We start from the raw sequence: 27,525 nt of genomic DNA, 5'->3' as shown, positions 1-27,525 counted from the left end.
GGATGCTCTGCTCTTGGATTTCTGCACATTTGAAGATTGGGTTGGGGAAATCATACTTTTATCTTCACTCTTTCGGTGAATTTCACTGTTTCTGGGCCCATCTACCCTCAGAGTGCATTGCACACGGTGTGTGAGAGTACCACACCGCACCAGGGCTCTGCGGACCTCACCACCTTCCTCCTTTGTGGGAGGCACCTGTGATCTTTAGCTGTGTTTGACGGGCTGCGTTAGTCATTAGGATTGGTCAACCCTCTCCCTTGGTCTTCAAGAAATTTCAATCTCTTGAAATCTCTTGGATAGGGATCCTCCTACACGTCTAGATCTCTTTGCTTTGACAGTTTTGTCTATTTTATTATTAGTGACATTCGTTTATTATCATTTTAATAAGGTCTTGGGAATGAGATAAGTCGAACACAGTCTTACACATTATTCTAGAATTCTTATTCCTCCTCAAAATTATTTAAACATCTGTTCAACATTTGGAACATGTGGGGGATTACAGTAAAAATAACAAATATTAACACAAAAAAATCAACCAACAAGGAATTTATCCATACTTCTGATCATAAGGAGAATTTTATTTTGGACTTTTCTCACAGCTTTACTGCTAATATGTAGGTATTAATAGTCATTGTGCACAGTAGCAATGGATAGAGTGCAAGTGAAATTATTTTCAAGTTACTTTTTCTGTCTTGCCGATTGACTAAATTGGTCCCAAATCTCAGTGTTCCTGTGTTAGCTTTTTTAGTTTTTTTAAAAATCATTTTTCTAAACATATACTTTCTTGGAAGGCATATTAAAAGGCATAAAATGTAGATAATGAAATAAATACTATGACTTAGGAATAACACAATGCCGTACATTATTTGCTTTTGGAATTGCAACTGACTTGTACTATTTTCAGGAGAACCAAGCTGCTGATCTCAAACCTGGAGACCAGCCTGTGCTTGGGAGTAAAATTTGCCCTTCTGCCCCATCTGAGAATGATTGGGGCTATCAACGCATTTGTTTGTTTTTAATTTACTACCAAAGACACAGTCTCCTTCACGGGGAAGGAGACTGATTACATTTCATGGAGCTATCAGTTACAGTCTGTGAGAATCAGATGGACATTCCAGGAGTGCTTGTGTGCTGCCTTTCACGTCATAATGTCCCGGGAAACTGACGGCCAGTTTCCTTTTTAACCTGGCTGTGGGCACCAGGAAAGGATACTTAGCGTTAGCCCTCTAGTTTATTTCTGATGCTTCAGTTCTGATGGAAGTGACAAAATACTTACTTCCAGTGTTTGCCATTTTATCTCTTTCCAAGCTCCCTTTTTTCTTTGAAAGGATGTCTTTCAAGTGAGCGTTGTGTCTTGTTGCAGGGCTCCCGCGCATGCGCTCACACTGTCCTCTGCAGAGGACGCCTGCCCATCCTGGCTCTCATCCTCGCCTGCAAAGAGCTTTCTGACCATTCAGTATCCCGTGTGAATGTGATTGCTTCATTAAAAATTGTCTAATATTCCTGGCTAGGAAGAGCTACACACGCTTACAACTGTCCTGGGGGTTTTTGGTAGAATTTATAATTTTGTGATATAACCAATTGGAAAGATAATTGATCTCCTGTCCCAGGTGACAAGTTCTCCAAGTATCAGGACATGTTTCAACATCTCTTACAATATACGCATCTGTTGGGCAGATAAAATATATTATCCTCACCTTGTTAAAGATGGCGCTGCCCACGTGGAAGCCCGTTGCCCAGGTGATAATATTAGTTTCCCTTCTTGCTTAGGATGGGCATGATTATGTTAATATGTGTTGGGGGAGGGCTTTCGCTCCAAAGGTTTTAAAGGGAAAAAAGATCACATTGTTCCGGGAAAGAGGGATTATGTACTAGGAGGAAAACAGAGAAAGGCCACGTGGAGGAGAGGAGAAGCAGCCAAGATGGCAGAGTGCTGAAGGAGAAGCCAGTTTGTGCAGAGTTTGTGCAAAGAGAAGGAGATGGGGAACAGAGGTGAATAAGGCTGGTGAGGTAGAAACCTTTGATTCTAGGAAACTCAGATAAGTCAGTGGCTTTGGGAGCCCTGAATGGAAAGAGAAGTGTTTTCCCACTGTGTGTATTTCTTCCCCGCCGGATGCAAGCTAGGATTAAAGCTAATAGCTCACCAGTTCTTGGCTCCGTTGTTTCATTACTGTCTGTCTGAATGAAATGCGAACCTGCACAGGCCAGGCAGCTGTGATGGTGGCCGTGGCTACTGGCTTTACATTTGGCATAGTCTGTGGTAGGATTCGATACAGTTTGATATGGAGCCACCACCACCTTTGAGCGGTGGAGTAGAGGATTGGCTGTTGTTAGGGTTCCCCATGGCTGTCCTTTTGGGAGCCGTAGGCTGGCTGACTTTTACAGCCATGAGTGAGGAAACTGAGAGCTCTGTGGAAGAGGCTGCCTGAGACCTGCTAACCGAGCAGTGGAAGGAGCTGGAGCAAACGTGAGAAAGAGGTGCCGACCCTGCAGCTGGAGCAAGCACTGGAGGAGGCTGACCAGGTTCATGAAATTCGCTTGGAAACATAGCAGCTGCTGGAGGAGGAATCACAGGTTCGTGAGTTGCAGATTGCCCTGGAAGTTGTGGAGAGCCAGTAGCGACAGGAGGCCGGGGCCGGGGCCGGGGCTGGGGCTGCAAGGCCCATGGAGCAGAAGATGGTGGTGGCCTGGGGCTTGAGCCCGGTGGCAGGGGCTGGCGTTTTCAGTTCCTCTTTGGAGGATGAGGAGAATCAGACTTAAGTTGCAATCTGCAGTCTCCAGAAGGTGAGAGCCCAGCAGCAAGGAATACTTACTATGTTCCTGGTAGGTCTGAGATTTTGAGACATAGGGGTGAATGCCATCATGCTCTCCAGAGCACAGACGGAAATGATGACTGCCACTGCCACGTGGTGCTCCTCCTTGGGGCAGTATAAGACCTTCCAGGATGGCAGCGATGAGAGGGGTGCCTGAGGACCTATGTGCATGGACTGATTCCTGGACTGTGACCAGAGTGGGCAATGGCTCTTTTGTTGGATGGACTTATGGATTTTGGACAATGTGAAATACCCTGATGGGGTTAGGGGGCGGCTTTGCTAGAGGCCCTTCCCCTGCCCCGGGAAGCTTTTCTCATGGCTAGAGAGAAGTCGAGGACATTTTGCACTTTTGGCAAAGTGCTCAGTGACTGGTAAAATGTACCTTTGTAATTGTTGAAATTGTATGATTTGTCATGTTGTTGTAATTTATGTAATGTGCCTAATTTCCTTGCACAGGGATGCCGGTGATGTAGATTGTGGGTAATAAAGTGAGCATAGAGGTGGATTGTTGGGCAGATAAAATATATTATGCTCACTTTGTTAGAGATGGCACTGCCCACGTGGAAGCCCGTCGACCAGGTAATAATATTAGTTTCCCTTCTTGCTTGGGATGGGTGTGATTATGTTAATATGTGTTGGGGGAGGGCTTTCGCGCCAAAATATTTTAAAAGGAAGAGAGGTCACATTGTTCCCAGGGAAGAGGGATTACATACTAGGAGGAAAACAGAGAAAGGCCACGTGGAGGAGAGGAGAAGCAGCCAAGATGGCAGAGTGCTAAAGGAGAAGCCAGTTTGTGCAGAGAGAAGGAGATGGGGAACAGAGGTAAATAAGGCTGGTGAGGTAGAACCTTTGATCCTAGGAAACTTGGATAAGTCAGTGGCTTTGGGAGCCCTGAATGAAAAGGCAAGTGTTTTCCCACTGTGTGTATTTCTTGCCCACCAGGTGCAAGCTAGGATTAAAGCTAATGGCCCACCAGTTCTTGGCTCCATTGTTTCATTACTGTCTGTCTGAATCAAATGCGAACCTGCACAGGCCAGGTGGCTGTGATGGTGGCTGTGGCTACTGGCCTTACAGCATACTATACCATAATAATAATAATAATAATAATAACACCAACAGGTGCAGTAGTTACCAGACATTGGCTTCTCCACACACACGTTTTCTAAGGGCTCTATACACATCAACTGATTCAATTTTCATAACCCTGTGAGTTAGGAATGAACATTTTCTTCTTTTACGTGTGAGAAAGCTGGGGACTCGATGTTACATAAGTTGACAAGAGTTTTACAGCTTCTAGACTGTAGAGCTCTTTCCAAACCCAGATCTACCTTAATTTAACTGAGCATTGTCCCTCCTCAAGTATATGAACAAATATAGAGCTTGCACACACTAGATGATTATGAAAACCCTTTGTGTAAAACTGTGAGTGACGGAGTTGCTCTTCAATGAGCAATTTAAATAAAAAATTTTCTAGAGAGCCAAGGAAAGTGGATTTTACCTAGTTTCTGCACTATTTTTTCTGTGCAGTGAATCACCCAGAGTAGCCATTAACATCACAAAAAGAGTCAGCATGAAGCACCCTCGAATAGCCTTGCCTTCTCTTTATTTAGCATATTCAAAAGTCTCTTTTTAGTATATTCAAGTGTAAGATCCACCTGTTGTGCTTTATAAGGTAAACCCCTTCTGATAGCACTGTTATTAACAGGATTTGGGGGGGGGGTGTATTTTTGCCTGCAGAAAGAGACTGCATTCTTAGGAGATAGAATTGCCATCTGAAGCCAAGGTTGATAATAAAACTTTCTTGAACAAGGTAGAAGTTCATTTTACACTCACATTCAAACTGAGCGGGTATGATGGCTCTGCTTTATGGGGTCATCAGAGAGCTGCGATTGTTCTATCTTCTGCTCTGACCTTCATAAGGGGGATCACTAATCTGCATAGCTCAGGACGGTTCATCATCATTTATTCACAGTAGCCAGTAATGGGTGTGAGGGCAGGGCACACTGTTCCATTTAAGGGCATAGTCTGGCATATTTACCTACCACCTGCCTTACAACCGATTGCCCAGAACTTAGTCATATGGCCATAACTTGCTTACAAGGGATGACAAGAAATACAATGTCAAGTAATCATATGCTGAGCTAGAAATTCTCCTACAGTAAAAGGGGTGTGTGTGAAGATATATATATATATGGATTGCAGTAATAAATAGCAATATCTCCCAGACTTGATCATATTATACTTGGTTTTATATGCTGAAGAAACTTGCTGGGGTCTCTACCATTTACTTTTCCTTTAATATATGAAGTGGCAAACTTCTGATATAACATAACACTTGAATCAGTTGGAAATGTGGATTTTTCATTCTTAAGTTTACTTAGATATTTTTAAGTTGTATTGGCAATTGTTATCGGTGACATTACCTAATAAATGCTTCCATGCCAGTGGGCCCTGCCTCCAATTATTCCTTCTCTAAGTGGCCACCTCAGTGCATATTCAGAAATCTTAACCATATTAACAGAGATGAAAAAGACCAGAAATCATGGAGAACAGTGTGGAGTATTTTGTGCATAGGATAAAATTTTGTCAGCATTGCTAATGCAATGTATGAATAGAATGACTTTGACATATAAAATAAAAGATTTTGTTAAAGCTATTAAACACTCTGTTCACTATTTCAGTAAGAAGGATCAAATGAATAGTCTCTTTTTGTCTGGGAGAAAAGAAGAAAAAAATGAATTTTGCACTGTGATCTATAGACTCAAGGTTTGATGGGCAGGTAGAAGACAGTTCAGAAACAAGAAGAAAAAGTGGATATATTATCTAGGGATGGCAGAAAAGATTGTGAAGGGCAAAGTGAAATTTTTAGAATTGTATATAACTTTACCAGAAGTAAATGGATAATATGACACAATTAGAAATGCTTTCTACTTATAATGAATCGCCTCTTCTACCTGTTTATTATGAAAGTTTATTTCTGCACCTGCCCAGTTTTCTATTTCTACACAAGGTTATCCAATCAGGCACATCCCAGCACCTCTTACAATCCATCCCTTGTATATAATATACATTATTTGGTAAATGAATTAATGAAAGGCCAGCATCAGGGTTTTTTTTTAATCCAACGCTGTAGAAATTCAGGGGTGGGCAAAAGTAGGCTTACAGTTGTGAGCTGCAACACAGATTTTATTCTTGTATTACTATTTATTAATTGTTGTATTATTTATTTGAATTACAACTGTAAACCTACTTTTGCCCACTGCAATATTCAGTTAACAGGTGATTGTAGAACTGAGATGACATTACTTATCCACTCCCTTCTTTTTTTCAAAATGTCAACATTTGCTTGAGAAATTCAAATATGACTGTGTCTTACCAAGGAGAATTAAACTTGGACATATAAATCATATATATATATATATATATATATATATATATATATATATATTGAAGTGAGAAGAGGGGAGATAGAGAAACAGACTTCTACTTGTTTCCTGAGGGGATCCACTGGGCAGCCCCCATCTGGGGCTGATGCTCTGTCCACCTGAAATCATGCTAGCAACTGAGCTATTTTTATCACCTGAGGCAGTGGCTCCATGGAGCCATCCTCAGCGCCTAGAGCTGATGCACTCAAACCAGTTGAGCATGGCTGCAGAAGGAGAACAGAAAGAGAGAGAGAGAGAGAGAGAGAGAGAGAGAGAGAAGGGGGAGGGGAGAAGTGGAGAAGCAGATGAATGGGAATCAAACCCAGGACTTCCACATACTCAGCCAATGCTGCACTGCTGAGCTAACTGGCCAGGGCCATAAACCATATTCTTAATGATGATTTTGAAGAACTTCTTTGGGCATTTTTATTTTTCACTTTCTGCCTAATTTATTTCTTTGTATGAGTCTGGTTCCTTGGCAACAACGTTCTTTCTTCCTAAATCTTAGCAAATACTTTTAAAGATGACATGATTGTGAAAACTGTTTTCTGGAAAATAAACGGACAAAGTTTTAATAGGGTGAGCCTAGCTACAATAAAATGCATGCTCAGAATCGGGTTAGGGTGGAGGGCCTGAGAGATTTGGGGTCAAGCTCCCACATACACAGAGGTGGAGAGAAAGTATGTGTTAGTTTTTATTTTCATTTCAGTTTTTCTTATTAGAATCAGAGCATGAAAAACATAAGGAAGAGTCCAGAGACAACAGAGGGGTTTGTTTCTAACATTATTGCTTTAATATGATTTCCAGCACTGGGTGGGAGTTTACACAGAGTTTTCTGACCTTTCAATGAATGAAACTGCAGTTTCCTTTTTTAATTTAGTTGGCTCAGACATAGCATCCTTGTCTACAACTTTCTTCTTATAAACAGTAAAGGTAGTCTACCTTAATTGATACTCCCACCTGGATTGCACATTATAAAAAGAAAAAAAAAAAAAAAAGACTGATTTCCCGAAAGAACCGGCATGCCACACTGTTCTATCTGAATGTCGAGTAGGAATCTCACACTCAGAATGTCTAAAACAGAAGTTCTCTCGGTTTCGTCTTCCAATCAGTTAGTCGTCTGGGACCCAAACTGAGAGGTCGTCTTTGAGTCTCCTCTTTCTCTTTGACTTCACGTGCAATGTGTCAGCAATGCGTATTGATTCCAACTTCACAGTATGTCCCAGATCCGACCATTTCTCACCACCTCCGTCACCATGGTGCTAGCTGAAGCCACAAGTTACTGGTTATCTCATTTTCCTCCCTCCTTACACCCCCAGCCAGTGCTCTTTTCTTCACCGAGAAGACAGAGTCATCTTTTCAGAAGACTAAATCCTATCCACTCCCTAACAGAAGAACCACACGGGGTGGGGGGTGGGCAGGAGGAGGTAGGATGCTGAATTTGTTATGAGGGAAAGTACTGCAAGCTGGTGCACTTCCATAAAACAAGTTATATTTAAAGGCAGCGAGAAATAGATGCCTTGTGATAATTATTATTATATAAACAATTACTTTATTATTGAATTCAAGATGGGTTTCTACACAATGTTTAGACTGTCAGGTGTGACAGAATACACTGTGAAGTACATGGGGGGGCAAAATAGGGCTACAGGTGTGAGTACATAAAACAGAGTTCATTCTAGTTTATTATTTATTAATCACTATATTATTTTCCACACCAACAGTTGTAAATCTACTTTTGCCTCACCTTGGAGTGGTTTCAAGTCATTTGTAACAAAAGTAACTGAAAGGATGCTATCTCGCTCTAGAAAAGCCACAGATTCCTACAGTTTTTAAATGATATGTTTATTAATTTGAGAGAGGGAGGAGAAACATCAAGTTGTTGTTCCATTTATTTATGCATTCATTGCTTGATTCTTGTATGTACCCTGACAGAGAATCGAGCCCACAACCTTGGCGTATCGGGATTATGCTCTAACCAACTGAGCTATCTGAATAGAAAAACACAGACTTTTAAAGTTAATGTAAACAAATACCTGTTTGCTGCTAAGAAAGAGCAGACACGGACAGCAGAGCAAGCTCCGGACACAAGCTTTGAGGAAGGCTGCCATTCCACTCGGCGACAGTAGATGGCGGTGGTGTGCCAGGAGAGAGCCTGGGAGGTTCAGACCCAGGCCTGCAGGAGGTAGTTTATGCAGGTGCGTGCTAAAAAAGACACTGTTTTGTCTGAGGAACTGTAAATTGTATTCATAATTCACATATCATTATTAATTCATTTTGTATTCATTATCATACGGCAGATTCATTTGGCATTTAGGCAGATGTCAGGGTGTAGGTACTTACGGGAGCTATCTGTGCCGGTTCAGACGAGGCTGCGTGCAGGTTTTCATGTGCACGTAAGCGGAAAGAAAAAAAATGCTCTTTTATTAATTTTTTTTTCCCTAACAACAACACAATTGGGCTGTAGATTGTACCAGGAAGTGCCGAGCTAATGGCTTTCAGTGTCTAATTCGGTAACTACCATGTGTGTCATTACTTCCGTCTGCATGCTTTTGGCAGATTAAGTCTGGTACCTGAGAATCTCCTAGTTTGGAGAGCTCTGAATGAGATAAAAATTTAATAATCTTATTGCTGACCCAGCCACGAAGGGTGGAACAGATAATTCTTTAATAACGCCCTTCAGAAGCCTGGTCTGCGTGCATGGCCTCGTGGAGGGGCAGCCTTGGGCTCCGGAGAAAGATGGCTGCTGGTGTGGGCTCTGCCGCTAACTAGCTCGGGGACTTTGGGAAAATCAATTAACCTCCCCAGGTCTCAGGTTCTTAATCTATAAAATGAAGGGATTGCGTGAGATCATCCCCACAGTCTCCTCCTGTGCTAAAATTAGCAAAACTCCCTGACAGAAAGAGGTGCGTGCCAGACAGAGTTTTGAAACTCGAACACGTCTCTGTGACCTACTTCAAGTCAGATGAGTTACACAGCTCACTCCACTCCGTGCGTGGTAAAATGCACATCCCCTGTGAGTAAATGCCCCTCCAGTGGGGGCAGATGTGACTTCCGGCCAGTGGCTGGGTGCAGTAGCACCACCTGGAAGGGGCGGTACGTGGTCTAGAAGCCTTTCTTAAATCTCAGAAATGACGGAAGAGGAACCTGGGGAAGGAGGTCTCACAAATGAACACAGTTTGAGAAATCGCATGTCGTGCCATGGCGTGCAATTCACAAGTGGGCGGACACATCTCCAAACTCCAAACCAGATATTCCTTAGTGCTTCAGTTGCTCTAGAAGCAGAGCAGATGCCGCAGGTGCTCCGAGGATGTCCCCTAACTCTTTGGGGTCAGCAGACACTTCTCTCCACTGCAGTGTAGCAATTGAGTTTTCTGAATAAGGTTTATGGGCATTTGTATGCTCCCTGATTAACGCAAAAAAATAGTGGGCCAGTTGGTGTATCCCCAGATAAAAGAACTGTTAAACAGATCTAATAGATAAAGACCATTATTTTTTTTAGGGAAAAAATTAGTCAATTTTTAAAAAAAGAGATGGCTAAGAAACATGGTAAATATATTATACATTTATCATTTCAAAACCTTGGACAAGGGCTTCAAAGCAGGAGGAATTCTTTTTAAGAGCCAACTGTCAGAAAAGGGAGAATGCTTTGACATAGGTCTCAGCATCCATCTCTTTAGTAATGAATGGATGAGTGAGGCATGAAAAGAACAATCCCTCAGGCATCCAAGTTGAGACTCATTGTTTAGTCTGATTACCTAAAATCAGGTAGAAGGAGTCCCACTGTTTCCTCAAGTCTGCAGGTGATTCTAAGTTCTTCAATGCCATCAAATGCTGGTCGATCAGGATAAATTGTAAGAGTATTTCATTAGATTAAAAGGACTGAGAAACGTGAAGGCTTCTCGTTCCGTAAACACTAAGCAATTACTATGTGCCCAGAGCCATGCTAGTGCGGGAATACCAGGATGTTCAGAAACGATTAAGAGAGCCGATAAACAAATAATTAGAAAATTACCATGTTCCCCTGTGGTAAGTGGTATCTTTAGAGCTGCTGGGATCAATGAGTGGTATCTTTACAGCTGCTGGGATTAACGCTATTTTAGAGAATTTGGAGGAACTGCAGAGGACTTCTAGAACAAAACGAGAGACTACTGAATAGCTGAAGGATGGGGAAGAGTCTTCTAAGTTAGAAGGCAGGAGAAAGCAGTGCGTGGAAAAGCATGAGAAACTAAGAGAACAATATGGTAGTCACTGAACACGGATTAGCATGGTATGGCAGAAGGAAGAAAAAAACCTGCTCTCAAATTGTGGCAGATGTGGTTCGGGAGGGAGACAAGACCAGTGCTTGAGCGTAGACCCTGGGAAGAGCAGATGCTTTTGAGTGAGACAGATCCAGTTCTGAGTCCTTTCTTCTCATTTGCTGTGTGTCCCTGAAAAACTTGTTTGGTTCTGCGTAACGGTTTCCTAATCTTTAAAATGAGGGTAGTGAGGTCAACCGCGGAGGCTCATTGTGAAGTACTGAAATGGGCCTCCACTAATTGCAAAACAGAGATCAACAACTCAGCTTTCAGAAGGAGGCAGGAGGTCGAGATGGGGGCTTGGATCTCTGTTAGTAATCCTCAGCTCTTTTTCTACCGATTCTGCAGAGATGAAATTCATCCAGACATGGCTTTCAGTGTTCTGCTCCCCCCTCACCACCCTTTGAATGAGGGAATTTGGCTGATAGCATCACGAGATGTGTGACTTCCTGTAGGCAGCCTGCCTGACTTGCTGACAGAGGAAATCCCTCCTAACCTTCCCAAGTGTGTCCCTTTAGGCCTGTTGGATGCAGAATAAAGGTTTTTGTCAACTAAAACTGTGGCTTCCCTCTCTAAAAAGAGCAGCAATCAATCTATGAAAACGTCTCTATTTCTGCCTCCTGATGACATTCCCACACCAACTTTATTCTTCCTCTGGCACACAGTTAACTTGGATCCCAGAAAACTAAGAAATGAAAAGTTTATCAATAAAAATGACTCCTAATACATCCTGCAACCTAAGAACAGCACTGCCTAGTCCACATTTTATCTGAAATCTGACGGGTTGGGTTAGCTAATAGACCTTGCAGGAGGCGGGGCAACGTGTGCCAATGACAGCTCACAATTACTTCAAGTAAGACAATTCTAAAAGCATCATAAATTGAGCCGAATATTGCCTGCCATTATTGAATTCAAAAGAAGAGACACAAAACCCCAAGTTTAACCCCCATTCTGTTTTAATAAAAATTTTTTTAACTTAAACCCAAAAGAAACTAAAGTTCAAACAAATGTTTCTTTCTGTCTTTTCTTTTTTTCCCTCTTCAATTTCTTTCTCTACTCAATCTCAGTCACATAGGATTTGGTCAGTACTGGGGAATAGGAGCTTTCATTGCACCTGTATTTGGGGTCAATTTACTGGAAATATTCATTCAGGACCTCTGAATTCCAATACTTCATTCCAAGTCTCTCCTGTGCCCTAGTTTTAAAATTTCCAAAAATATGCCACTTGATACTTTTACTACTTTCACAGCACTTGTCCCAAACCCTCCAAATTTAGAAAGCATAGTATGGAAAAAAGTGATGACATGGAAATATTACTCCTTTAACCCCATTACTTGATTCACTTCAGACCCAAATTAAAGTTTTTCAATTTACAAACAATCCTGGTTTTGTTAAAGACTAAAAACAAAATAGAGAGTAAATCTTCCTCACTTTCTCCTTAACAGAATCTCAGTCAGCCTGGTCTAGTTGTCCAAAGTCTAAGACCTGTGAGCTTAAAGCCACCTCTGGGGCATGTGAAGGTCAATGATAGCACTGTTTTTAGCAGATAGGGTGGGAGAGACCTACCCAGGCAAACAGTCTCCCATTTCTTGGAGTGATATTGGAGACATTTCAGCCTTCTTGAAGAGTTGATAAACTTGTACTGGTGGCACCTCAACGGGTTCCTAGGACCGCGTCCTTCATACATTGAAACCTATAAAATTCCTCTTGGGGTTGCAAGCAAAGCTCCCTCTCTCCACACTTGTTTCATCTACAGAATCAGCAGACCTCTCACCTCTGACCTTTATTCACAGGAGGCCCAGTAAATGCTAAGACCATGTAATGTGTGCTCACCTCAATAGCTGCCTTTCCCCTCCTCTGCTTTTTGGTTTTTCAGAGTTGGAATAGCTTGTATTTTCATGGCAGAAAACATCTTTTCGATGGCTTCATCTTTTCCTGATTTAGTGGACTTTTCCTCAAATGCTTTGATCCGCTCATTTCTCTTTTTCAGGACATCCTGCTCAGATATTTTTGTATGGACGTTTTATTTTTAATCACGTACTCCCAATTGTTGCAAATTTTTGATAGTTTAAGTTTTTTCATTATGAAGACTTGATTTTTTTTTAGAGCAGTTTTGGTTCCCAGCAGAATTGAGGGCAATGTCCAGAGATTTCCCACACACCTCCTGTGCCCACACATGTCTACCCTCCCCCATATCAACAACCCCCACCAGAGACAAATGGCCCATCTGTTATAATTGAAAACCTGCATTGACACATCATAATAAACCTAAATCTGTAGTTTACCTTAGGATTCACTCTGGGTGTTGTCATTCTGTCTCTAGATTTGAACAAATGTACAAGAGTGGGTATCCACCATTTTGGTATCATACAGAGAATCTTTACTGCCCTAAAAATCTTCTACGCTCTTGTCTACTCACCCCTGCCCTCACCTCCTGGTAATCACTGATCTTTTTATTGCCTCCCTACTTCTACCCTTTCAGCATCATGAACTTTTCAGATTGGCTTCTTTCACTTAACAACATATATTTAAGATTCCTCCATGTGTTTTCAGGGCTTGATATCCCATTTTCTTTTCAGCACCGAGTAATAATTTATTATCTCAATATACTAGTTTACGTATTGACCTACTGAAGGACATCTTGGTTGCTTCCAAGCTTTATCAGTTATGAATAAAGCTGCTCTAGACAAGGATTCTGTGCAGACATCAGTTTTCAACTCCTTTGGATAAAAACCAAGGACTCTGGTTGTTGGATCCCATGGTTCAAAGAATGTTTAGTTTTGTAAACAACTGCCAAACCATCTTTCCAAGTGACTGTGCCATTTTCCATCCTCCGCAGCAGTGACGGAGAGTTCCAGCTGCTCTTCGTCCTCCCGGGAGTTGCCAGTGCTCTGGATTTGGGCCTAAAATGTGTGTGTCGGTGTTCTCATTGTTTAAATTTGAATTTCCCTGCTGATACCTTATTTCACAAACTTATTTTTCATCTGCATATCTTCTTTAGTGAAGTGTCTGTTAAGGCTTTGGCCCATTATTTATTTATTTATTTATTTACTTACTTACTTACTTATTTATTTATACAGTGTGTCCGTAAAGTCATGATGTACTTTTGATCGGTCACAGGAAAGCAACAAAAGATGATAGAAATGTGAAATCTGCACCAAATAAAAGGAAAACTCTCCCAGTTTCATAGCTATTCAGTGCAGTTCAATGTGGGCTCACGCACAGATTTTTTTTAGGGCTCCTTAAGTAGCTATCCCTTATAGCCTCTACAGACTCGCCACTGACTGATGGCCTACCAGAATGCGGTGTCTCCACCAAACTGCTGGTTTCCTTCAACTGCTTATCCCACTGAGTAATGTTATTCCTATGTGGTGGTGCATCGTTATAAATGTGCCGATATTCATGTTGCACTTTGGTTATGGATTCGAATTTAGTGAGCCACAGAACACACTGAACTTTCCTCTGTACCGTCCACATTTCGACTGGCATGGCCGTGGGCTGCTCCGCTGTATACACAGAGTTATGTCATCATCTGCACGTGCGCACATGCTGCCACATCATCCTAAAGAAACTGGGAGGGTTTTCCTTTTATTTGGTGCAGATGTCACATTTCTATCATCTTTTGTTGCTTACCTGTGACCGGTCAAAAGTGCACTATGACTTTACGGACACACTGTATTTATTGACAGAGAGAGAGAGAGAGTCAGAGAGGATAGACAGGGACAGACAGACAGGAAGGGAGAGAGATGAGAAGCATCAATTCTTTCTTGTGGCACCTTAGTTGTTCATTGACTGCCCTCTCATATGTGCCTTGACCAGGGGCTACAGCAGAGCCAGTGACTTCTTGCTCAAGCCAATGACTTTGGGATCAAGCTGGCGAGTCTTGCTCAAACCAGATGAGCCCAGGCTCAACCTGGCAACCTCAGGGTTTTGAACCTGGGTTCTCTGTGTCCCAGTCCGATGCTCTATCCACTGTGCCACCACCTGGTCAGGCAGCCCATTTTTGTTTTTAAACTGAGTTGTTTTATTATTATTGAGTTTTAATAGTTGTTTGTTTTAGATAACAGCCCTCATCTGATGTGTCTTTTGCAAATATTTTTCCTCTGTCTGTGGCTTGTCTTCTCATTCTCTTGACATCATCTTTCACAGTGTAAAAAGAAAAAAATTTTTAATTCATTTTTAGAGAGGAGAGAGGGAGGGAGAGAGAAAGACAAAGAGGGAGAGGAGAGAGAGAGACAGAGAAAGAGAAGGGGGGAGGAGCTGGAAGCATCAACTCCCATATGTGCCTTGACCAGGCAAGCCCAGGGTTTCAAACCGGCGACCTCAGCATTTCCAGATCGATGCTTTATCCACTGCGCCACCACAGGTCAGGCAGTAAAAAAATTTTAATTTTACTGAAGTCCAGCTGATTATTTCTTTCATGGACCATACCTTTGGAGTTGTACCTGCCGAACGTTCTTATATGCTCCCTAAGCGGATTGCTGTCCATTTCCTTCCCATGTCAGTGCACCTGCTTGTAGAGTTTCAGTCAGTGTCTCTGCGTTTCCCTCCTCTCTGAGGTGGCGCTTCCCATTTCCTTACATTTCTTCTAGACTGATTATGGTCACGCTCCCTCTGAGAGATAGAATGCTAAGCAGATATAATCAGGTATTGTGCTTTCTCATTCCCTTCCATCCCCTTTTCTGTATTTTTTAAAAATATGCCCTTTGTCTCCCTTTGAGTCTTATTTCTACTAGTAAGACATCCCTTGGCCCCTGATCCTTCGCTTAGTGAGTGGACTCTTCCTATTCTCTGCCCTCTAGTCTTTCTTATCGTTGTCGCTTTGTTTCATGCATTGTACTCACCTGTTTATCCTGTTTATTTTCTATCTCTTCCTTTAAGATGTCTGTTCCATATGTATAGTGATTTGTGGTCATTGTTCCTTTTATGTACCCAGAGGTAAGAAGAGTGTGACAAATAATAAATGCTCAAAAATGAGATTGAATCAACTTTTGGGAGAAAGCATCTAGATTTTCAACTATCACAATGATCTTGAAACAAACCTGAAATGGCTTTATGTGTTTTATAATCTATCTAGTTTTTCCTCTGTCAAATGTTCAGGTAATCTGTGATTTAATAATAACCAGTGGCATATTCTAATTTAGGTGTATATTGTCTATGATCTATCCAAGGCAGATTTAATGGCAGGTGTACCAGGTGTGTGCCCTGGGCCCCAACTTCTGAAGGACCCTGCAAAACCCAACTTTACACTTTTTCTAATGACACCAAGTTTGGTTTCATATGTTCAATTTTAACATTAATAGTATACAATATTTTTTATTTATTTTAAATATGGTTAACATGTATTTTTATGTTTTCTGTCTCTCTCTCTTTTTTTAAGGGGCCCAATATTTTCTTCTGCACCCGGGTCCTCAATCAACCTTAATCTGCCTCTGCTTAACAGGTGACGGGTTTGATCTGCTCTTCTAAGATGATCTTCTTGATACTTTATTACATATGAGCTTGCTGTGGAGAAGTTTTACCACTCCTTGAGGAAAAGCATTTGGTGTACATGCAGCTCCTTTTACTTTTCATTTAGTTCTGATTTAGGGGTGAAAACCCTAAGCCAGGGGTAGTCAACCTTTTTATACCTATCGCCCACTTTTGTATCTCTGTTAGTAGTAATATTTTCTAACTGCCCACTGGTTCCACAGTAATGGTAATTTATAAAGTAGGGAAGTAACTTTACTTTATAAAATTTATAAAGCAGAGTTACAGCAAGTTGAAGCATATAATAATAATTACTTACCAAGTACTTTATGTCGGATTTTCGTTAAGTTTGGCAGAATAAATCTTTATAAAACAACTTATAATAGTTAAATCTATCTTTTTATTTATAATTAAATATATTTTATATTTGGTTGCTCCAATATCACCCACCATGAAAGGTGAAATGCCCACTAGTGGGTGGTAGGGACTAGGTTGACTACCACTGCTCTAAATGAACCATTTAGTAAGTCTTTCTTTCTTTCTTTCTTTCTTTCTTTCTTTCTTTCTTTCTTTCTTTCTTTCTTTCTTTCTTTCTTTCTTTCTTTCTTTCTTTTCTTTCTTCCTTCCTTCCTTCCTTCCTTCCTTCCTTCCTTCCTTTCTTTCTTTCTTTCTTTCTTTCTTTCTTTCTTTCTTTCTTCCTTTCTTCCTTCCTTTCTTCCTTCCTTCCTCTCTTTCTTTCTTTCTTTCTTTCTTTCTTTCTTTCTTTCTTTCTTTCTTTCTTTCTTTCTTCTTTCTTTCAAGAGAGACAGACAGCCAGGGACAGACAGACAGGAAGGGAGAGAGATGAGAAGGATAAACTCATAGTTGTGTCACCTTAGTTCACTGATTGCTCCAGCCAAGCCAGTGACCCCTTGCGCAAGCCAGTAACCATGAGATAATGTCTGTGATCTCAGGCTGAAGCCAGTGACTCTGTCTGTGCTCAAGCTGGTGAGCCTGCTTTCTAGCTGGTGACCTCAGGGTTTAGAACTTGGGTCCTCAGTGTCCCAGGCCAGTGCTCTATTCACTGTGCCACTACCTAGTCAGGCCTGAAAACCTTTTCTAAGATGAATGCAGGTATAATATGTCATTGCTGCATTTTTAGTTTATTTATTTTATTTTTTTTAGTTTTTTTTTTTAAGTAAGAAGCAGAAGGACAGAGAGACAGACTCCCGCATGTACCCCAACCTAGATCCACCCAGAAATCCCACTAGGGGGCGATGCTCTGCCCATCTTGGGCTGTTGCTCCATTACTCTGCAACCCAGCTATTTGAGCCCCTGAGTTGAGGCCATGGAGCCATCCTCAGCTTTTGGGGCCAACTTGCTCCACTGAGCTTTGACTGCAGGAGGGGAAGAGAGAGAGAGAGAGAGAGAGAGAGAGAGAGAGAGAGAGAGAAAGAGAGAGAGAGAGAGAAGGGAAAGGACGAGGGGTGGAGAAGTAGATGGTCACCTCTCCTGTGTGCTCTGACCAGGAATTGAACCCAGGACATTCATACACTGAGCCGTTGCTTTACCACTGAGGCAACTGGTCAGGGTCTGCATTTTTAGTTATAACTGTGCGTAATCTCCTTCAATATTCCTTAAATTTAGGTTCAAATAAAAGCCTTTTTTCCAACATAATTTGCCTTTCCCCTTGGTCTTCCTTACATGTTAATAAAAACTGTCATCCTTTTTTGGATTAACCCAGTCTGGACCTTGGAGCTCTTCTGCCCTGCTCCCAACCCGTTCAGTGACTAAATTGGAGTCAGTTTGAGACTCTGTGGTTGGAGGTAGCTGTCAGAGACTGCAAGTATGCCACACGTGTCCATAAGATTAGCCACTGGGCGTGCTTTTGGATTTGGATGCCCTTTCAAGTGTGGCAGCAAGAAAGAAACTGAAGTAGCCCAGCTAAACGCCAACCAAACACTGACAGTGCAAAGACGGAAACCTCGCCTGCCCTTTTAGAGCCCACGTGGGTATTAACCGCCTCTGCAGATTGACGCCTCAGCCAGCTGATGATGAGAAATACTACACGGAACAACAATCATTTCACCCCTGAATGCCTGAGAAGCCAGTCTCAAGTGAGCCTTAACTGGAACTAAAAGACTTGCTTTCCCTCAATAATCTAATCCCTATCTCATTCATGCCTGCTTAGGTCAAAGCTGCACCTGCATCAGTCAAGGTCAGCTACGGAAGTCAGTGTGAGATGTGCTTACTGAGCCCTATGCTACTTAGAAAATAGCTGTTGAATGCCATAAACATGTGCTGCAATAAGCTTCTGTGACAAGCCACCGTGGTGCTCGAAGGTCAAGGACCAGAGCCACACTTGAAGCATCCATTTAGCCACATGGTATTTTGTTTCATATAACCCCAATCCATTGCTGGTTCTTTCAGGGTCCTGGTTAATGTCCCTGTGTATTGGAACACTAGGGTCCCAGTAAATAAGCATGCCTGTCCTTCCTCTGGCTCTAGGCACATGTTTGAGATGGTAGACACATAAATTGCCAAGTGAATTCTAAAAGGGCAGTTTTATCATCAAAAGACCTGGATCTGAGGCGAGGCTGTGTGCTCATTCTAGCGCTTTGAAATTCTGTCCTTTGTTTATTGCTTTTACCTACCCGCAGTGACAGGCTGCCGTGCTAAGGACAGAGCATGCCTCAATGCATGGCAGGAAGGAACAGAGAGCATGTGGACAGGAGAGAGAGCCCTCACCTTAAACAAATGCGGCAGTCTACCGCAAGTGAGAAGGGGTTGGTGTGTCCCGTACTCTCATCTCTCAAGCCTTGGCAGTGAGGCTGTCTTGGTGACAAGAACAAAGACAATACATATCACCACAGAGTTGGAAGTCTAATGGGAGAAATAAATACCAAACATTTAAACAATAATTCCAGGTAATAGTGTGTAAGGAGGTAAGAAAAGTGTTTTTTGTTTTTTGGTGTTTTTTTTTTTGAGAAAATGATATTTAAGATATCTCTTTAAGCCTAACCAGGTGGTGGCTCAGTGGATAGAGCATTGGACTGGGATGTGGAGGACCCAGGTTCGAAGCTCCGAGGTTGCTGGCTTGAACGTGGGCTCATCTGGTTTGAGCAAGGTTCACCAGGTAGAGACCAACGTCTCTGGCTTGAGCAAGGGGTCACTCAGTCTGCCATAGCCCCCAGTCAGGACACATATGAGAAAGCAATCAATGAACAACTAAGGTGCCGCAACAAAGAATTAATGCTTCTCTTCTCTCTCCCTTTCTGTCCCTCTCTCTCTATCTCTGTCACACACACACACACACACACACACACACACACACACACACAAAGATATTTAAGTATGAGTAGGGAGAGATTCTATTTAACATAGAGATCAGAGCAGGGGAAATATTTGTGCCCGACTATATATAGAAATGATATGATTGAAAGTAAACTATATTAAAAAATTTAAAACAGAGTTGAAAACACTGCTTGAAAAAAATCTGAATTTATAAAATTAATTAGTTGGTATCATCAAACCTTCTTATTACTGATTGGCTCAAGAAGGACATCATCCCTAATAAGAATTGGCTCACTTATTGGTTTTACACAGATAAAGAATGATGTAAGTATCTGAGCTTGGGAGAATGACAGTGAATAAAATTAATACAAATGAGCTATGCATTTCACATCTGAGAAGAATAGAATATATTTTTGTGTCTGTGAATCTGGAGGCTTGTAATTGAGTTCTTTATTGAGTGGGAGGCGCAAAGCTCCTCCAAGCACTGCTGGCCGGACAGAGGAGCATCGTGAACATGACACTATTCCAGGAAAATGTGCCTTAGGTTCAGGTTCTGGCTTTCTACCTACCAGACATGTTACAATATTCTGAGCTGTTGAGGTTTTTATTTTAATATGAGGATACTACCAATCCACTCTAACTTCATTTATTCATCCAGTACTCAGAAGTTGTCTCTGAGATCAAGAAGTTTTTGGGCTTTTTTTTGGTGTATTTTTCTGAAGTGAGAAGCGGGAAGGCAGAGAGACAGACTCCCTTATGCGCCCGACTGGGATCTAACCGGCATGCCCACCAGGGGGCAATGCTTTGCCCATCTGGGTCATTGCTCCTTTGCATCCAGAGCCAGTCTAGCACCTGCAGCAGAGACCATAGACCCATTCTCAGTGCTCAGGCCAACTGCTCCAATGGAGCCTTGGCTGTTGGGGGGGGGGGGGTAGAGAGAAAGGAGAGGGGGAAGGGTGGAGAAGCAGATGGGCGCTTCTCCTGTGTGCCCTGGCTGGGAATTGAACCTGGGACTTCCACATGCCAGGCTGAAACTCTACCACTGACCCAATCAGCCAGGGACCAAGAAGGTTTTAATCCAGGTAATGTATGGAAAGGTAGTTCATGCACAGCATAAGCAATGTGCCTACATAACTTAGTTTCATGAGACTTCTGGCCTTGACTGTTACCATTTAGCATCTGGACCATATTTCATGTTATTAAGATGACTTTCCAGTCATTTTTCCATGAAGAAAATTAAAACTTAAATAATAACATTACTGATATATTAATTGGGCAACAGAACATGGAGGGAGGACAGTTATAGGAACAAGAATAAAACACACCAAATTAAAGACACATGAATGAGTATGTGGGGCTATATACAGCAGCAAATATAAAGTGATATTAGCACTACATTGACTCATTATTTTTGTGTACAGAGGAGTGTGAAAAATATTATAATGTAGGAAAATAAAAAGAGGCAAGGATTTTGAAGCCAGACCAAAATCAACGGTCTGTATGTAACCTTGGTTCGGATATAATCTCTGTGTACCAATTTCCTTTTCTGTCAAATGAGAGTAGTAACAATGACTATCTCATGGTATTTTGTGAAATTTAAAAGATTTAACTTTATGAAACACTCCAAACATTATCCAAGCACGTTATAAACACGTGTCTTTACTTAATTGATATTATTTTTACAGTATCTGGACTTATGTTTATGATCAAGTCACAACCCCCACAAATATAAATAACCTCCAATACTATCCAAGGTATAGTCTGCTTTTAACATCTGCAGAGACGGAGAGGTTGTGTGTATTTTTCAGAGATCTATGAGCTCAGGCACGATCAGACTGGATTGCATCAGGGGCCTTCTCATTCCTAGCTCAATCCTTTCCCCATTTCCCCGGTTGGCTGGTGCTCTTCATTATGTAACTGGCAGACTCTGCTCCTTGCCAACATGTTGAATATCACTTAAACAGTGCTTTAAGGGACAAAAGTAAGAATAGAATGACCTAGAATGTTTTACATCTGAATAGCATGCTGGCACCTTTCCTACGAATGATGTTGACATAAATGTGCTCAAATAAATTAATGTTCTCATCTCTCCTGACTTGCTAGGCAGAATCAAGTTTGCCTGCCAATTGAGACAGAGATAAGAGGAGACTGGCCCAGTCAGGCTGACACGTGAAATTAACCATCACAGGTGGTAAAGAGAGAGAAAGCATTTTTAAATGTGGCAAATTCAGTGTTGGTGAAGATAAACAAAACAAGGATGCTAAACACTGGCGAAGGTCCTTTCTGTTGGTGACATGCCCCCTTCATGCTGGTCTTTCCTTATCTCCTGCTCAATTTAGTCTCCTTAATATTTTATTTGTGGGGATTTTTGCAGTTTAAGAAAGAAATATCTCGGTTGTCGTATCTATTAAATTTTTTATTTCGTTTTCCAATATAAAATGTGGTTAGATATCTAAAGTTTTTCAGCTCCTAAAACATTAATAAATATATATTGAATGAAAGCTAAACAAATTCAAAATAATTCATGGGGCTTCTTTTTTTTCAATTACAGTTTATATTCAATATTAATCTTTATTAGTTTAAGGTGTACAGCGTAGTGGTTAGACAGTTACATACTTCATAAAGTGGCCGTGCCCGCCTGGCCCGCACATAGTTGTTACAATATTATTGACTGTATTCCTGTGCTGTACTTTGCATCCCCAGGACTATTCTCTAATTGCCAGTTGTACTTCTCAATCCTTTCACTTTCTTTTACTCAGTCCCCAAGCCCCGCCTCTGGTAACCATCACTGTTCTCTGTAGAGAACAATGTTTCTATTTTGTTTCTATGAGTCTGTTTCTATTTTGTTTATTTATTTTACTCATTAGAGTTCACATATAAGTGTATAAGTGAACTTATATGGTATTTGTCTTTTTCTGTCTGACTGACTTCACTTAGCATAAAACCCTGTTGGTCTATCTATGTTGTTGCAAAAGGGAAGATTTCCTTCTTCTTCTTTTTTTTTTTTTACCACCAATCAGTATTCCATTGTGTATGTGAACCACAGCTTTTTTATCCACTCGTCTGTTGATGGGCACTTGGGCTGCTTCCAGATATTGGCTATAGTAAATAATTCTGCAATGAACATAAGGGGGCATCTAATCTTTCGTATTAGTGTTTTGAGTTCCTTGGGCATATATTTAGAAGTGGAACTGCTGGGTCATGAGGCAGTTCCATCTTTAAATTTTGAGGAAATTCGAGAATGTTTCCCATAGTGGCTGCATAAATTTGCATTCCCACCGACACTACACTAGGGTTCCCTTTTCCCCACATCCCCCACCAACACCTGTTGTTGGTGATTTATTGACCGTAGCCACTCTGACAGGTGTGAGGTGATATCTCTCAGTAGTTTTGATTTGTGATGTGCAACTTTTCACATATCTTTTGACCACCTGTATGTCCTCTTTGAAAAAAAAGTGTCTATTCAGGTCTTTCTCCTAACTTTTAAGATTGGGTTGTTCATTTATTTTCTGGTGTTGATTTGCCTGAGTTCTTTATACATTTTGGATATTAACCTCTTATTGCTTATATCATTGACAAATATCTTCTTCCATTCAGTCAGTTGTCTTCTCATTTTGTTGGTGCTTTCCCTTGCTGTGCAAAGACTTTTTAGTTTGAGGTAGTGCTGTTTGATTTTTATTTTACTTCCCTTGCCCAAGGACTAATGTCAGAAAAAAAATATTGCTAAGAAAAATGCCACATGGCTTTTTAAAATAAAATCTTGGATACCTCCTCTGCCCTATCTCAGACATACCACACCAAAATGCCCACATTTCTTAACATGTGGCCAAATTCAGTTAAACAAACAAATACATACAAGTCCCAAACCAGCAAACATTCCCTAGTTTGGTGATTGTGAATAAAACAACCACTATAGTGAATTCACAGATTTGTGAGTTTCTAAATGTCTCTGAATGGAAACGATTCTTTGTCATATTGGTATATATGGTAGACTGAATATGGCCCCCAACGTGTCAATGTTTGAATTCTTAGGATCTTATTAATATGTATCTTATCTGATAAAAGGGACCTTGCAGATATGAAGAAGTTAAGGACCTTGAGATGGGTGATTACCCTGGCTTACCTGGGTGGGCCTGACGTAACCACAAGGGTCCTCTCAGGGGGAGAGGCAGGGGAGGGAGACGCTGCTGCGATGAAGAGGGAAGAGAGCAGGGGATGCAGTGAGGAGCCCTGCAGCACAACAGCCTGAGAAGCTGGGGAAAGAAGGGCACAGGTTCCCCCAGAGCCTCCAGATGATAAAGCATAAACAAAAACATCCAGGCAGCTTGATTTCATCCCTCCAAGACTCATTTCGGATTTCTGACCTCCAGAACTGTGCCATGTTCCATGTGGAGTGCCAGTTAAGCAGCGATAGGGAGCTAAGACAGTGGAGCAGTGGCCATGGGAGCTGAGGCAGGCTGGGTGCTCCTGACAGCGGAGACTGCTCCCTGAGCCCTCTCCACAGAGATGACACAGTCAGTGTCACAATCATGGGAGGCAGATACTGTTACTCCCTTTCATTGTACCTAGGACGAACTGTGGCTCACAGAGGCTAAATAGCTTACTCACTGACTCCTCCCTAGGAACGTGTGACCTAGAGCCTATCCATGTCATTCTCCTAGATCCCTTCTCAAAGGCTGGGGGCGGGGGCAGTATGTGGCCACAGGATGTAATGGGTTCATGTGAAGTTAGAAACTGCACTTAACTTGAAATTAATGGAGCAACTATGTCACAGTAGCACCTAATGAACAGCAGCCATTTTACTAGACAGTAACACATACAGGTCAGGAAAGCATGGCCCCAGCCCTTGAAAAGTTTATAATCAGGGCAAAACATCACCCTCTTTAGTGGGACTTATCACATTCCCACTGTCTAGTCAGCACTCATTTTATTTTATTTTATTTTATTGCTAGCTTCTTAGCTTTTAAAATACACTGCCAATGCGGGTCACCACAAATGTAGTTCTTCCAATATTGCCTCTGGAAGCAGATGAGGAAAGGCGTTTCAGAGAAGAATGAAGCAAGAACATGTCAATACCATTGTTCTTGTACGTTGCCACCGAGATCCCTGGACTGGAGCAGCCTTCCCCAGTTCTGTAGCCACTTTGAATTTTTGTTTCTTTCACTCTCTGGAAAACAAAATGAATTAAGCAATATATCCATTTGTTTTTAAATATGAAAGAAAATTTCCAGTGAGGCATTTGGGAGCCTAGAAAAAAATTTTTAAATGAGGCAGTAGAGTACAGGGGCCAGATTCACAACCAGGGAGAAAAACAAAAGAACGCTTCTAAAAACAAAGCTCGTTTCCTTGTCTTAATACTTTTATGAGCCCCTTTTATTTTTTGCCATCTTATGTTAAATGGAAACAAAAGGCTTTGCTGCATATTATTAAATACAGAATTATGTAAGAATAATTACATAAAATATATTGCATTTGGATTTCCCCCAACTCTATTTTTCCACAGAATTTGAGCTCATTATATTCAGCCGGAGTTATTGATGCCCTTTCTACAGATTCTAAGTGATTTCTTCCAGTTTATCCATTGTTTCCCTTTATAATTAACAGAGGACATGTAAGACAGCAGCAAGCAGCATTCATCCCCTCATACGAATTCTGTACCTGCACAGAGTGTTTTCTGTTAAACAAACACGCAAGCTAAGCTGCAGGTCCTGCACCGTTAAGCATGTGGGATGCACTGCGGTGTGATTTCTTCCTGGGAAACGTGGGTTCTGCTTCTCTCTCTAAGTCAAATGAGTCACTTTACATGGACCTCAAACCCTGGCTCTGTAAAATAGGGATCACTAGGTTCCTTTCTGTGCTTGTGCATCAGATTCTGTGCACGCCTCTGGCTCATGGTGCAGTCTCCAGTGCACTCTGGACAGAGACAGCTCTGGGCTCTTTTAGATATACAGCCAGTGCTCGACTTACGACCACAATCGGTTCCGACAGACTGGTTGTAACACGATTTGATCGTAAGTTGAGTAGGCTATATGTACAGTACTGTGAAATGATGTTATAAAAATCTTTAAGTCAGCCCTGGCCGGTTGGCTCAGTGGTAGAGTGCCGACCTGGCGTGCAGAGGTCCTGGGTTCGATTCCTGGACAGGGCACACAGGAGAAGCGCCCATCTGCTTCTCCACCCCTCCCCCTCTCCTTCCTCTCTGTCTCTCTCTTCCCCTCCCGCAGCGAGGCTCCATTGGAGCAAAGATGGCCCGGGCGCTGGGGATAGCTCCTTGGCCTCTGCCCCAGGCGCTAGAGTGGCTCTGGTCACAGCAGAGCGGCACCCCGGAGGGGCAGAGCATCGCCCCCTGGTGGGCATGCCGGGTGGATCCCCGTCGGGCGCATGCGGGAGTCTGTCTGACTGTCTCTCCTCGTTTCCAGCTTCAGAAAAATACAAAAAAAAAAAAAATCTTTAAGTCATATTTTATCATAATTTTCTTTCCTTGTTATATATCATAATTTTCTTTGTTCATTTTATGCCATTTGTATCATCTCTACACCATTTTGTTTCTTATTTTTACATATGTCAGGTTTAAGTAAAACACTGCATTATCAGTACAACTGGTTTAATATTTACAAAGACAATTTCCTCTTGGTAGACATCATGGGAGGGGTTTGATGAAAAATATCCAAGACACAAAACACAAATTGCTGTACCGAGTCTGGGATAACAGTTGAAATGGTGCACGCGGAGATGGTAGTGCTGCCGGAAGCTGGTCCGCACTGTCGTATGCCCAGCTGGGCAACGCTTGCACTGCCAGACGCGGAGCAGTCGTGGCTAGCGATTGTGGTCGTAAAGTTGAACGGTCGTAAGTTGCATATGTCGTAAGTTGATCAATATTTGTATGGGAAATCTGCTTCCCACAGTGATGGACATAGATTCTGGTGTAGGCGTCTAGCATGTGCCTCTTGGGAGTAGAGTACTGACAAGTCCACTCACAAACCCAGTGCTGCACCCTCTTATTTTCTCTTTGCTTGGTTTGGATAGCAAGCGTCAGGCCGCCAGGTAGCAGAATGGCTTTGGGTAATCCCCAAGGGGCTTTGCCCACAAAGAGTCCCGTTTCTTTGGTTTCATTTTAGAGATTTGAATGTTTAGAACCCTTTACAGTGTTTTCACAAAGGCTTTAAAATTTTTTTGAGAAGTATAATAGGCCTGAATTGACATGATAGCAAAATTTGCTATCACCAAATCTTTAGCACTATGACACCTGGACGGAGGAGATGTATTCTTCCCAGATGTGTCTGGGGAATCTTGTATCCTATCGCAGAACTTCCTTCCTTGATAGGCAAGAGACAGTGGGGGGAGGGGAGGCATTCTACGGGTAGGTTTAGGGCTGGATGGAAATAGAGGGTCAGCAAAAGACTGATTTTTATTGACTTGAGGAACAAATAAAAAAAATGGTTGTAGATTCCACATAGTTATGAATGCAACCTTTAATCTGAAAGACACTAGTCAGTGTTGCACTGTGTCTGAATGCTAGTAGAGCTGTAACCAGGTGAGAGGAAACAAGTACGTACGAGTGATAATGGCAGTAATCATTTTAAATGTGGGTCCATTATTAAATCCTCTCCCAACTCCTCATGCTCAATCCCAAGTCCACCTGTCTTCCAAGCAGTAGTGATGAGCACTCCATCAGACCCAGCGTGGTGCTACTGACAGTTGGCAGTTGAGGGCAAAGAAGATGGAGATGCTTGGAGATGTTTCTTGGAAAGGAGGGACCATTATCTTTATCCCGATGTAAGTGACCTTTCCCGATACGAGACCCAAGAGTGACTATTTCCACTTCCAGGTCTTCATGAGAAAAATAGAGATAACAATACTTTGCTTTCAGGATGTTATGTGAACCAAAAAGATAGGGAGTATATGTGCTGAGCCTGGCATGTGGCAAGCACTCCCATGATTCTCTTGTAAAATAAAATAATAGGATTTCGTTGCTCCCAAGCAAAGATCTTACATAACTTTTGAGTTTTTTCCAACCTCCCCTGACCTGAAAGAGAACAGGTGAAGAAACCACAAATTGACCCTCTCCCAGTCAGAGAGCAATGCTAGAGAGAAGGTACCATACTATTAAGCTTCCAGAAAGTTTAGTTATGAGACAAAAGTCAGAATTTCAGAAAAATGATTGTGAAGAATCTTGCTAAGTATGAGGCTTTTCTTTTAAAGGAAGGACCTCGGGAAGCCTTCCTTACTGTATTTTGGCTTAGAAGT

This window comes from Saccopteryx bilineata, chromosome 5 (genome assembly GCF_036850765.1).
Source record: "Saccopteryx bilineata isolate mSacBil1 chromosome 5, mSacBil1_pri_phased_curated, whole genome shotgun sequence".
In the NCBI taxonomy this organism is placed as follows: domain Eukaryota; kingdom Metazoa; phylum Chordata; class Mammalia; order Chiroptera; family Emballonuridae; genus Saccopteryx; species Saccopteryx bilineata.
This window is presented reverse-complemented; position numbering follows the sequence as displayed.